Source organism: Silene latifolia, chromosome Y (assembly GCF_048544455.1).
Source record: "Silene latifolia isolate original U9 population chromosome Y, ASM4854445v1, whole genome shotgun sequence".
In the NCBI taxonomy this organism is placed as follows: Eukaryota; Viridiplantae; Streptophyta; class Magnoliopsida; order Caryophyllales; family Caryophyllaceae; genus Silene; species Silene latifolia.
Genome location: NC_133538.1, coordinates 100,622,358 through 100,637,442, shown reverse-complemented (window position 1 = coordinate 100,637,442; position 15,085 = coordinate 100,622,358).

Here is a 15,085-nt window from a genome sequence, read left to right as displayed (position 1 = left end):
TAATTTACATGTATCCTATTGGTTAGTAAAACGACTAATGAGTCGTCATGCTACCTAGGGTTTGCTAAATTGTCCAAACATAAACCCTTAATCCACACTCCTTATTTCGACTAGGGTTTTCGAGTGAGTTGGGTTTATAAGCCGTTTCTCATATCGAGGATACTCCTTGCACAAGCCATATACTTTGTTAAATCTTGAATAGGTTGTTATAGGATATTTTTATCTTAACAATTATTTAGATTTATCCTATTTACTTAATTAAAATATTTTGTGGATTAAATTAAGGAAAGCTAAGATTTGTTTCTTATGAAACAAATTCATAATAACTCACGACACTATTAGGGTTTCGAATAAACCTAGTTGTCTCCACTACTATATATACACATATGGTTCATTATTTCAAATTAACTTTTCGCGATATTAAAATTTCTTTGCAAACAAATTGAGTCAAATTCTTAATCAAGTATTTTATTTTTTTTGCAATTTGAAAATCTTTACGAAAAGTCGTGCTTCAATTTGCTTATTGTTCCGTAAGATTACATTATTAGATAATAGTACTTAAACATTGTTTCTTACTCGTTCATTCGTGTGAACACTTAGAAGAACAATCGAGTGATTTCTTATTAACGTAAGTTAGATCAAAACCGAGTATTTAACGATACTCATTTGAGTTACAACTAGAGTTAGTTGTACAAGTGGGTTAATAATTTTGTAATCCGTAGAAAGGTACTAAAATTATTAATCAAGAATAGTGGACGTAGGTTTCGACTTGTGAAACTGAATCACTTCAAAATCACGTGTGTCACTCGTTTTTGTTGTTCGTTTCTTTACGTTTTAAACCTTGTTTAGTTAATTAGTTAAAGATTAATCAATAAACTTTAAGTAATTAATTATTAAGTCACGCTCATACGGACATTCGAAAAAGTGGGATAAAGTTTTAATACTCAATTCACCCCCCCTCTTTAGTATTTTGGATCGATAGACTCTTCAATTGGTATCAGAGCCTAATGCTCTTGATTGCCTAACCGCAAAGAGGCTGATCCGTCTATCTTTTTGTTATGTTTTTATTTCTTATTTATTCCGCTGCCTTACACGTGTGAAATGGACTCCAAGTATCTTAAGTGTCCCGTCTTTGATGGGAAGAATTATGGACTTTGAAAGAACATGCTGACACACTATATAAAAGGACATGATTGGGAGTGCTGGATGATTATTAAGAATGGACCAAATAAAATTTTGGTCGGATCTTCAGAAGGTACTACCCATGAGAGAAAGGAAGAAGACTATGTGGAGGCTAATTACAAGAAGGCTGAGAAAAACTCGAAAGCGATAAGCCTGTTACAAAACGGCATGACATCGAACGAATTCGACCGTTTTTCTTCTTATACCTCGGTCAAGGAAATATGAGATGGTCTTGAATTAGCTTATGAAGGAATGACAATCGTTAAGAAATATCGTATTGACTTGCTGATTCAAAAATATGTGCTCTTTACAATGGAGCCAAACAAATCTCTTGATAGCATATCTGCACGATTTTCTAGCATTATAAATAAATTGAAAAATCTTGGTAGGAAGTTTGATTCTGAAGACATTGCTAAAAAAGTCCTTAGGAGTTTGACCAAAAAGTGGCGCCCTACGGAAACGGCAATGGAGGAATTAAGAGATCTTACTTCCTTGTCGTATCAGGAACTTATTGGAGCTCTCATGGCTCACAAGATTGTTCTAGATAACGACGATGGTGAGCCAAGTAAAAATAAGAGCATGTCTCTTCAAGCATCAGAAACTGAAAAGGTTGAATCTGACATTGAGGACGAGATGGTTCTGTTTGCCAAACGTTAAAAAGGAAAATATTTAGAAATAAGCAAACAAAGCCTTCCTATAATAATAAATCCTTCAATAAGAAAGCAACTAAGTCAAAAACGTCTTTCATCAATAGAGGATGCTTCAAGTGTGTGAGAGTCTGGTCATATGATCAAGGACTGTCCCACATGGGAGAAAATCAAGGACAAGACTAAGCGTGAAAAGACCAAAAATGAATTTAAACAAGTCATGTTAGCCTGTTGGGGAGACCTCGACATAGAAGATGATGAAGGGTCTGAAGATGAAGAAGTTGTCAATAATCTATGCCTAAGCAACGTCAGTCTTGATATGATTTCAAACAATGACGATGACAACATCATTTCAAAGTCAGAGTACTGTCTTCTAGGTGAATTTGACGCAGAGAATGAAGAAGAAGAGGTAAGTTATCTTGAACTTAAAAAACAAGTTAAAAAGTTATCTAAGAATGCGTTAAGAGAATATTTCGAGCAATCTCTTGATAAGTGTCACGAACAAGATCTAGAATCAAAGGATTTGAAAGAACAAATTCTTGATATTGCTGAAGAGAATCAACTTCTTAAAGCTACGGCTAAGAAGCTTAAATCTAAAGTTACAGCTAATATAGCCACAACTTCAGATTCGACAAATGCTGAGAAAAAGGTTCTTGAGTCTAAAGTTATAGCTAATGAAGCTATAACCTCAGAACTAAAACTCAACATTAAGCATCTTCAAGCCAAAGTTATAGCTAATGAAGCTATAACTTTAGAGTTGAGGAAAGTCAAAAAGCTTCTTAAATCTGAAGCTAGAGCTAGAGAAGCAATTATTTCAGATCAAAAGAAGGAAATTGATTCTCTAAATCAGCAGTTGAAGGAATCTAAAACTCTACTATCCGATACTAAGAAATTACATTCGGAGATGGTATGAGTTCTTAATAAAAGATTCCGGGACTTTCGTGACAACTATAAAGAGAATAATTCCTCTAAAGATGTTGAATTGGATCATTCCAAATGTTTAAGAGAAATTTAATCTTTAAAGGATTTGCTCTTACATGCTAGAAAGGTTCATGATAAGTGGGAAGGAAGCACGAAAGTCCTAAATTTTCTAACTGAGCAATCAGATAACAATATGAAAATGGGTTCAGGACATGAGTGCTATGGTCGTAGAGACCACTTTAAATGCAAATTAACTCCTTCCGAACGAGATTTCAGGAGGAGAAAATATGTTAATTTACTTGAATACTTGATTTGTAATTATTGTGGTCATACGGGACATATTCAAGATAATTGTGTTAAATGCATGCAAGATTTACGCAAAGGCATTCAATTTGTTAAAGAGTCTAACACAGTAGTAGAAGAAGACAATGTTCCCATAGATGAATCTAACTTGAAAGAAGAAAGAAACAATAACTTCCGTTGGTTCTATGATATCAGCTTTGATTATAAGAAAAAGGGCAATGAACCTAGACAACCACAAAAGCCTAGAGAGTCTCATAAGACTAACGCTCCTCCTAAGCAATCTGAAAAGCAACCACGTGAGACACCTAGAGCTTACCCTAAGACTAGGACATCTCCAATTCAAACCCAACCTCCTATCAAACAAAAAATAATTAGACAAGTCTGGGTTAGAAAAGATCTAATCATTAGGGTGACTAACATTAAAGGACCCAACCTTGCTTGGGCACCCAAAATTTGTATCTAATCATTTTGCAGGTCGTGGTGAAAGAGAATAATCTATGGTACCTTGATAGCGGCTGTTCAAGGCACATGACTGGAGATATAAATCTATTTATTTCACTTGAGCCCTTTGATGGAGGTAAGGTTACCTTTGGAGATAACAAAAAAGGTAAGGTTGTTGGTATAGGAAAGGTCGGTATTTCCACTTCTCATGCTATTAGTGATGTTTATCTTGTTAGAGGACTCAAGCATAATATACTTACTATCTCTCAATTATGTGACAAGGGAAATGAATTTATTTTTCATTCAGATACTTGTTGTATAATAATTGAAGGAACAAGTAGCATTATTGTTAAAGGTCATCGTAAAAGGAATGTCTATATGATTGATTTAAATGCAATTCCTACTAACTCGTTTACATGCATGAAAGCTACTTTAGATGATTCCTGTTTGTGGCATAAGAGGTTTGCCCACATTAGCTCAACAATACTTAATAAACTAAAGAAATGGGATTTGGTTAGAGGGTTGCCATCAATCAAATTCGATCAAGAAACGCTATGTGACTCGTGTGAACATGTGAGATCGTCATTCAAACCAAAGAGAGTGGTAAGCACCAAAGAACCACTGGAACTAGTACATATGGATCTGTGTGGCCCAATGAAGGTAAGAAGCAGAGGTGGATCCAGGTATGTTTTTGTTCTAGTTGATGACTACTCAAGGTATGTTTGGCCTCTCTTTCTAAATTCAAAAGATGAAACTTTCAATGAATTTGTAGTTCTAATGAAGCTTGCCCAAAACAAGTATAAATCAAAGTTAGTTTCTATCCGTACGGATCACGGCACCGAATTTGATAATCATGCCTTTATAGAATATTGTAGGAAAATTGGTGTGGGACACAACTTTTCTACACCACAAACTCCACAACAAAACGGTGTTGTTGAACATATGAATAGAACACTAGAGGATATGGCACGCACTATGTTATTGTGTAGTGGTCTACCTCGCAATTTTTAGGCTGAAGCTATTAGTACTGCTTGTTATGTTCATAATAGCTTTGATTAGACCTATCATTAAGAAGACTCAAAATGAGCTTCTAAGAGGACGAAAACCTAATATAACTCATCTTCGTTGCTTCGAGAGCAAATGCTACATCCATAACAATGGTAAAAACCGTTTAAGCAAATTTGATCCTAGAAGTGATGAAGCTGTTTTTGTCGGATACTCTAATCATAGTAAGGCATACAAAGTTTTTAATAAAAGAACTTTATGTATCGAGGAAAGTGTTCATGTTATTTTTGATGAGAATAATACGTTTGATAAAGCTGAACAAGATGAGGAAGAAGATATGAGCGAACCTGATTTTCGTCTATCTAAAGGTGATCTCCCAGAGCTGGATGAGGAAGATAAAGAAATTAAAGGCACAAATGATGAACTTGGAAACCCTACAAATGAAAAGGGAAAGAGAGCTGAGGTTATAGTTGATGATACTATAACATCCTCGCATGACAAGAACTTCGAAACTGAAGTTATATCTGATGAAGCTATAACTTCAAATCCAAACCAAGATATAAAATCCAATGTTATATCTCGATCTACTATAACCTCAGGACTAAACTCAAGGGGAACACTTCTTGGATCCCAATCATTTGAAGAAGGTGAGTCTGTAGATACCCAGTATCTGCACCTCCCAAAAACCACCCGATGATGATCGGACTGTAACGTGTTTTTGATATCTGTGCGTGGATTGGCAATACATGAGACGGTTTAATGCACTACTCGAATATGAAAAATGATTTCAAAAATGGTTTTCTAACTTCATTTGCATTAAAATAACACTATTTAGAGTTAAAAACGTCTTAGGACCCAAAACCGACTCAGAAACCGGCAACTCGGGTCAACCTGAGTCAACCCGAGTCAACCCAAACCTAGAATGTCAAAAATAATGCCATGAATGTTTTTATCATGTCATTTCCATTAAAATGACCCTAATTAAAGTCAAAACCATCTTCGGACCCAAAACCGACTCAAAAACCTGCAACTCGAGTCAACCTGAGTCAACCCGAGTCAAACCAAATCTAGAATGTCGAAAATAATGCCATGAATGTCTTTATCATCTCATTTCCATTAAAATTACCCTAATTAGAGTCAAAACCGACACCGAGCCAAAAACCGACTCGAAATTCAAATCCCAACTCACACAGGTCAAACCCGAGTCAAGCACACAAAACACCTACCTCAAGTAACACCCAAAATCATCTTATTAGGTGCCCATATTGTTACACGACATCTCATTTCAATACCACAATTCAATCCAACCAAATAATAGATAGAGCAAAGGCCACGTCCAAATTGAAAGGGACAATACACCTCTTTCAATCACAAGGTAGCTCGCGCCTCTTTAGGGTGTCTGCTTAGCCTCTAAGCAAACTCAACCGACCTACCATCCCTCATTTCTCTATAAACACCCACCATCATACAACACAATCCTCACACGAGAGTCTGCCCCCTCCTTCTCCCTTAAACTTCTAGACCCGACTTCCTAAGTCACAAAATCGACACGTGTTTATGACCAACCGATCGTAAACACAAGCCTTATACATTTTGTTTGGTATCATCGCCGTGCATTCGACCGACCCATTCGACCAAATCAACATTAATCAACATGTTTATCAACAACATATTTTCAACTCATTTTCAAAACTAAATCCTTTTTTAAGGCACCTTTTTAAACTTCTTGATCGCGATTAGTCACAATGAGAAAACCGTCTCTAATGTCGTCTACTTCGCAAACATCTGTTAGGACGTATTTATTGATGATGACATTCCCAATTTAATCGTGTTTCTAAGTGTACCATTTCAGGAATAATGCAACCTCCTCGAGCAAGAATTAATCAATATCAAAGTCAAGAATGGTTGATAAATTGTTCACCCAAAGATTTAGAGTCAATTGTGTCATCTAATGTACAAGTTAGGGAGTAGAGTATTTAAACGCAATAAAAACAGTCAAGACTACTGTTACTCTTGCAAGTACCGATAGCCTCGACTGTTACCATGGTCTGTAACACTTGAAACTCGATTTCATCTTTCGAAAATCCTTTTTATCTTTTTAAATGGCTTAGATTTAAATGATGACTTTCAGATTTCTTTTAAAGAGTTGGGTTTCTAGAAAAGTGGTTTAGCTAATTATCAGTTTAAATTGTTTCCTTCTTTATGCCAATTTGTTTCCTTGGTCTTTTATAAAACAAAGTTTGCTTTATGCCATTTTTGTATAAGCTTGTCATCTTATGACTTGTTTTCCACTCTTTGTTTTCTGAAAAATCAAAGGCTTATTTTGGATAAATTACAAACCTTCTTTTCTTATTTTGCTTCTTAAAAGAGTGCCCTCTTTTATGCAAGTTTGGGAAAGAGTTAGTCTTCATCACATGTGAAGACTTTTGACTCACAAACCCTAGCTCACCTACCTTGTTTACCCTCTCTATAAAAGGAACCCTTCTCTTCACTTTGAAAGTAAGACTTTTCACAGAAATCAAAATTATTTTTGCAAAATCAGTTTTTAAGAACTCGAAATTTTCTTTGCAAAAAATCTTCTAAGTCTTCAAGTGAGTCAGTCGAAATCACTATTACTTCACAGTATTGTACTTTCTCATCTAGAATCATTTATACCAATAAGTTGTCCTTCTCAATTCTTTTAAAGAATCAGTTTGAGAAAACTTGGTCTTGTAAACATTCTAGTTAGAGTGTCGAGTTCATAGACGGAGTAGTCTTAAAACTCGTGTCGCAACCGGAGTAGGTTCTTGGTTCTTTAGTTCATAGACGGAGTAGTCTTAGAACTCGTGTCGCAACCGGAGTAGGTTGTTGGTATAGCAACCGGAGTAGGTTGTTGGTCCTTTTGTTGTTAGTGTTTTAAAGTGGTCGGAGTAGATTACTTCACTTATCAATAAAAGAAGATTGGACGTAGGCCTTTAGAGTGTCGTCCGAACCAATTCAAAATCGTTGTGTTGTTTTTCTCTTCGCTTTTAATTCCGCTACAACTTATTTGCTCGTTTTCCTTTTACGATTTTGTTAGTAACAATCTTGGATACTGTCACTCCTGGTCTTCTGTTTCACTTCGTAAACTAAGACCAACGTGTTACAGTCAGAACAACTGTTACCTTCAAACGTCACTTGTTTCTTCGAGCTTCCGTGATACACACTTAATCATTTCCTTTAATTGATGTATCCATTTGCTCTTAACATTGTTCATCAACTTATCTTTAAACAATAGAGATTTAAGTTGAAATTTTCAGTTAAACTCATTCATTGTTCTTAAGCACAACAGTCTGCGATACTGTCGGCTTGGTCTGTTGCTTACAACATTTGCAAAGCCAACTAGTAACAGTCTGTCTTACTGTTGCTCTAGTTAGTTCAACAATACGCCTTTTAACTTTCATTTAAAAGGGGTGTTTGTTAGATACTTGAGATATCATTTCATTTGACTAACTTAAATCAATTAAGTTTAGTTAAATTTTTTAAAATAGTACCTAATTCACCCCCTCCCCCTCTTAGGTACTTGAATCCATAAACTCTTCAATTGGTATCAAAGCCTCGTGCTCTTGAATGAGGCTAATCGCCTTAGAGTTTGATTCGTGGGTAATGGATTCCGAGAAACACTCCAAGATCCCGGTCTTTACCGGTGCGAATTTTGGATGGTGGAAACTCAAAATGGAACATTACATCAAAAGTATTGATTATCAATGTTGGACCATCATCCAAAACGGACCTCTTGTTATTGTGGAAACCGACATGTTAACCGGTTTCACCAAAACCAAAGAGGAAAGAAATTACAATAAAAATGATTTCAAACTTGCCGAAAAGAACTCCAAGGCAATGTCGATTCTTCAACGTTGTGTTGGTGAGGGGGAAGTTAGTCGAATCTCTGTATGTCCTATGGCAAAATCTATTTGGGATTCTCTTGTACTTGCTTATGTGGGGACTTCCCAAGTTAGAAAACAGCGTATTGACCTTCTCATGTAACAATATGAGATGTTTATAATGTCAAAGGACGAGTCCATAAATAGCTTTACTTCACGTTTTGTCTTGTATTATTAATGAGCTAAAAAGTCTAGGAAGGGATTTCAAGTCCGAGGACATCATTCGGAAAATCCTTCGTAGTCTCACCTCTAAGTGGCAACCCAAAGTTACCGCTATAGAGGAAGCCAAAGATTTGTCAACCCTATCTCCTCATGAACTAATGGGATCACTAATGGCTCACGAGTTCAACCTCGACAAGCATTATAGTGAGTCTTCAAATGGAAGAAGTCTCGCTCTCACGTCCTCTCCAATCGATAGAGAAGACGAAGAGGAAGACGAGCTTGCTATGTTCTCAAGGAATGTAGCCGGGTTAGTCAATGGTCAAGAAAATAAAAGGTTCAATAATAATTACTCGAAAAAACGCTTTCCTAAGAAACGACCTAGTTCCACCGTGGGATGTTGTAAGTGCGGTGATAAAACTCACCAAGTTAAAGAATGTCCCACGTGGATGAAATCAAATCAAAGGAAAAACGAGATAAAGTTAAAAAGGACTACAAACATAGAGTCATGAGCGCTATTTGGGGAATGTGCGTCTCCGAGGAAGATGAGGAACTCATTGAGGAGCAACTAGAGGCTAAAATGCGTCTTACAAGTCATCTCAAGGACAAAGTTTCTAAAACTTCTAAAATTAAACATCTTAGTGTTGGAATATGTGTCCTCCGACAATAATGCGATCACGACTGTTGATCATGATGATCACATGTTTAAGTCTCATTAAAATGAATACAATTGGGAAGTAATATTGTTACTGTCAACTGGTCAACATATATCGGTAATGATTGGTGACTAGAGTTTGACATTACTGTCGTGTGACGGTGGTGATCAGTTGACCCCCTAGGTCATACCTAAAGGGCAATACTCTTAATTGATTATTTAATTAATCGTATAATGTTGCGAGTTAATTAAATTACTTGAAAATTGACGGACGATTTTGGAAGTAAAATTTACGTATCATATTGAAATGTGATTAAATAAGATACGGTCTGAGTAATTGAATTGTATCATTACTCGGATAAAATAATTGTTTAATGTAACAATTAAATTGAATGAATTGTTATAAATACAATCAGTTGTGATTTATAAATTGGTAAAATTTTTGGCACAAGTAATTATGAAATTTCTAAGTCAATTTTTGTATGTGACGTATTTTTATTAATACGTTGATTTTTAATATGTTAAAAATACATAACAAATATATGTGACATGTGACATGTAACATATAGACAATTGACAAAAATAATATGGAATCCATATTATAGAGTGGGCCGAAAATTAGAAGGATTTAAGCTAATTATAAGTTGTTTGTAATTAGTGGAAAAACACAATGATTAAAAGCAAACCTAGCCATGCAAGCCTATTGTTCATTGTGAAGAACAATTTTTCCATGCATTGGCTCCCATATATCTCTCCTCTTACACGGTTTTGGGGAAGCAAAAATGATCATTGTTTTCTCTATAATTTTACCTAATAATATACTAAGTGTAGTGTATTATTATTCATTCTAATTCACTCATCCAAAATAGAGTTCTAGTGAGAAGAAAAATCCTCTCTTCTTCTCTCTTAAAAACCGAAATATTCAAGAGTTAATAAATTTTTGGTTCAATTTTCTACCTTGATTAATATTATACTAGTATTGTAATATTAATTAAAATTAAGAGGAGCCTTGGGTATAAAGCTTGGGGAGAGATCTTATACTTAGATCTTGTTCATCCATAAAGGAAAAGCTCAAGAACAAAAGAGATAGGTGATCTCTCTTGTGCCCAATATAACCGAAATATTGTATGTAAGGACATGATTTCTCCTCTATTTATATTATTGTTTGCATGCATAAGATCCGTTTTAATTTTATGACAAATTTATTTAGACATATATGAGTATGTTAGTATGTATATGAATCTACATTTCCTTCAATCGGTATCAAGAGCCACGGTTGTTTGCATGCAAATTGGTTAAAAGTTTTTCCAAGTTATATGAATAACAAATAAAACTTGTAAAATTTGTGTTATTATGATATATCACGAAATTATTACATGCATGTTAATATTTCTGGTCCTAAAGTGTTTTAGGATATTTTGGTTAATTTTTCGGATTTTTATTGTTCATAATTTACAATAATGGCATTTAAATGTGATTTTATGAGTAAAAATGTCATTTTTGGTCTAAAAATAGCTATACTTCGAATTTTCACTTGGTTTTTGGATATGTTGTCACATATACTATTTTGAGATAACCTGTAAAGTTTCATAATTTTTGGACTTATTATGCTCAAAAAATGAATTTTTCATTATTAAATTCGGATTTAAGTGAAAAATAGGTTAATATGAGTTAAATTTCGAATCTGGTCATAGAAAATTAATATGTTGTCACATGCAATTTTATAAGATGTGTGTAAAATAATTGGCTATAAATAAGTCGTTTTGCATGATTTATGAATTTTTGAAGAAAAATAGCATAAATAGTGACATTATTAGTGAAAATTAATAAAACATAATCTATGACTTAGGAAAAACATCTAATGTTGCATTTTATTATCTTTTTCAGATCTAAAATTGAAAAATTAATGAAAATAATTTTTCCATGTTTTTTATGATTATTTTATTATAAATCGATAAACCGCAACATTGTTTTTCCGGTAAATTTTCGAATTTTTTAACCTAAAGTTTTTGAACATTATGAGTGTCATGGAATTTTTCCAGAATGTTCATGAGTTTAAATTTCAAATTTTGAATTTATTTGGAATTTTTGGATTTATTTGAAGTTTAATAGCTTATTTTGTAATTTTTGGTCCATTTATGAACAATTTTGTAAATAAAGGTTAATTATGGTCAAATTATTAGTGAAGACTAAATTTTGAGTCCTAAGAGGTTAGGATAATTAACTTATGCAAAAATATGAGTTTATGTATTTTTGTGATTATAAAATGTTGAAATCACGCAAATCCGTAAAAACCGAGTAATATACGATATTGGCTAATTAAAAGGCGATTTAGCATAAAAATTGAGCATGTTCATACTTATTATAATGCTGCATTTTTCTTTATGATTGTCATAATTTTAATTTATGTAATTTTGAATTATGTTATTTTACTTAGTATGGCCTTAGATTTTTAATTGGTATTTCCCGAAATGTATGGGAATATCGATTCGGTTGTAATTTTATTGTGATCTCGTATCACCGTTTTGTAATTTAATAGATTTATTTTATTTTAGTTACAAATGTATAATAGGAAATTATGTAATTTATTATGTAATTTTATTCATTAGGAGTTCCTAAAGACGGATTTCTTCAAGAATGGCGATACATAAAGACGGTGTTACCTCGAGATGCGTGCCACAACCGAAGTTCAAGGGACCAATGGAGTTGGTTTCCGAATATGTAATAGATTAATAGTTTTTCTATTTTAGGAAAGGCCATACTAGGATTTATTTATCTTTATGCTTGCATTTTATTTTATGTCACATGCATCGCTAAATCGCCATAACTAAACATGCATTGTTATTTTATCGAGTTTATCGACCGTGTCAATTCGAATTATCGTAGTTCACCGCTTTAGTTCACTTAAAACGTGATAGATAATAAATTGACATGACCTCTCGCTAAAACAAACAATTGAGACATAGCCTTACCAAATAGTAGAAACCATGAAAACCTATTTCGCGAGGGAGTGCACTCGGCTACCCCGGGGTACAAACCTTGTTACGTAGGGGAAGTGGGTGATGAATGTTAATCCACCGAATTCATGTTGATAAGGGATGTATCGGCTACCCCGTGCCCAAGTTGATGTGGTTTTGGATAATGGACACATTTATTCGAAATTTGGATTGAACTCAACAAAAGTAATTGATAAGGGTTGCATCGGCTACCCCGTGCCCTTGTTGATGTGTTTTGGGCTATAGATAAACATTAGAGTAATTTTATCGACCAAGAGTTCTAAAAGTAGAATCGATTAAAAGGTTAATCCACCGAGTTATGTTGATAAAGGTTGCATCGGCTACCCCGTGCCTAAGTCGATATGAATTTGGGTCTTGGAATCATTTATCTAGTTGGGTAGAGGTCACTAGAAAATGCATAAAACTTGTTTAAATCATACATTTTTACGAGTATAATTAAAACGACATTTGTTTTACTCCTTATATTTTGTTTTGTAGAACACTTCTTTTTCATAACAAATGGCAACATCAACACCAACTCCTAATGCTACACCACTCGCTACTTCATCTTGGCTCCGATCCTTTATGGATCGATGTAAACTTGAAAAGAATGGGTCAAATTTCTCCGAATGGGATGCCCAACTCAAATTAGCCGCCGAAGGTGACGACAAGCTTCGTTACCTTACCGAGGCCTCTCCACCCGAACCCTCCACTAGGTCCACCCGCGGCCACGAGGGAAGCCTATGAGACTTACCAAAAGGAGTCCGCCGCAATGAAAAATGTCTTAATATTTGCGATGGAGGCGGAACTCCAAAGGAGAGCCTTTAAAATGGGCAATGCTAATGAGATTTACTCCAAACTTGTGACCATGTTTTCACAAACTCCGCGGATCGTCCAATATGAGGCGGCCGCGGCATTCTTTGATCTCGACTTCAAAGAGGGCCAAACCCTCATGTGCTCAAACTCATGGAGCTTGTCGAGACCTTGAAAATTCAAAAGGTTGAAATCCCCAAAGAACTCATCGTAGATAGGATTCTACACTCCTTGTCTAAGGTCAAGGCATATGTGCAATTCCGGGTGAATTTCAACATGCAAGACAAGGATGTGTCTCTTGAGGAGTTGCACAAGTTACTTGTGCAAGCCGAGAGGGACATGGGGTTAAATGTGAACCCGCCCAAGGATGTGCTTAATATAAGCACAAAGAGTAAGGGGAAGTTCAAGAAGAGTGGAAGAAAGGGTAAAAAGCAAGCTCCCACATTCACCAAAGCTAAGTCTTGTGAAGCTAGCACCTCCAAAGTCAAGAAGGGTCCTCTTGATAAATGCCATTATTGTAATGGCATGGGTCATTGGAAAAGAAATTGTTCCAAGTACCTTGGTGATATCAAAGCTGGAAAGATCACTCCAGTAGGTAAATGACTAACCTTCTTTTATGTTTCTAAATTCAACTATGGTATTATGATGCAAAGTTGTGATAATGTATCTCCCCTTTTTATTGTAAATAGGGCCTCCACCAAGCAAAGACAAGGGAAAAGAAAAACAAGCATGAGAAACCATGGAGAAGCTAAGGATAGCTTTTGTGGAGCTTTGTTTTTCATTGTCTTATTTTAAGTTATGTTTTGAATTTTAGAACTTTAAATTTCCGTGTTCGACATGGAAAGGTATTTTGGATAATGGTTTGTATTTTGGATGTTGGTGACTTGGTTTGCAACCCAAGTCACCCGTTTTATCATTTATCCTTTATGTTCTAAAAATTTCATCTTTAAATGCTTGCGTTTTGAAACATAAGATTATTCACTTAAAAGTGATCCAATAGACAATTATAATGACGGGTTTCATTATATGTCCACATGCTTAAGGCTTGTGTATGATCATTTATAAAGTGATTTTGAGTTTATGAACTCTCTTAAAGGTATGTCAACCACCAAGTACACATATGAATTCAATAACAATTAGTCAACCTATGAGGTAGTTCTCCTTATAATTCAACATCATTAATTTGTGTCTCATATGCTATCTTTGAATGTTTAGTGTATTCATTCTAAAGATAGAGTGGGAGAAAAATGAGGACACAACACACAAGACAAAAATCAAATTGTGTACTTGTGTAAATTTAGATCCACGCAAGAGAAAATGATTTGAATAAAGGTATATCTATTTACATAGTATGCCGAATAGATGAGATCTATGGTCTCAAGTTAGTTCTATATGACTAAAGAGACCAAGTGTAGTAATCATAAGAGTATATTCTCAAGATAACTACGCGAGGAGACCAAAAGAAGTTTTGGATAAAAATGACTAATGCAAAGTCTTAACAAGTTTTGACTAAGTTCTATATGATAAATTTTGACCAAATAGTTTCAATCATGAGTTTTACTTAAGAGCCTAAATGAATCAAAGTAACATACTAGTTATGATCAAGATTCAGTTGCAAAGATTGATATTCCGATATCTTCAATAGCCAACGTTTTAACCACGCAAATGTCATTGCTTAACCTCGCTAGGAAATGGTTAATCCTCCTTCGAAAGAGTATTCAGAAGGACGTATTCTAGATATTGTTTATACTTGAATAAAGACATTGCTATACATCATTATGACATGAGTGTGTTGGAGATTTAAAATCTCTTTCCGTAAGGTTAAGATGAGACCACTTCAAAATAGGTATTTTGAAAGGATATGATGGGAACATATATGGTTTTATCCTAATAACTTGGCAATACAATTTATATTCAATTCTTGATAAATTTCGATTAAGAAGTCAATTTTGAAATGTGCGAGAATTGAGTGGGAGTTAAGAAATTCTCATGTGAAGACATGGAATTTAATGGGAGCTATCATCCTTTGAATGTTTACAACTCATCACTCATTAAAGAATG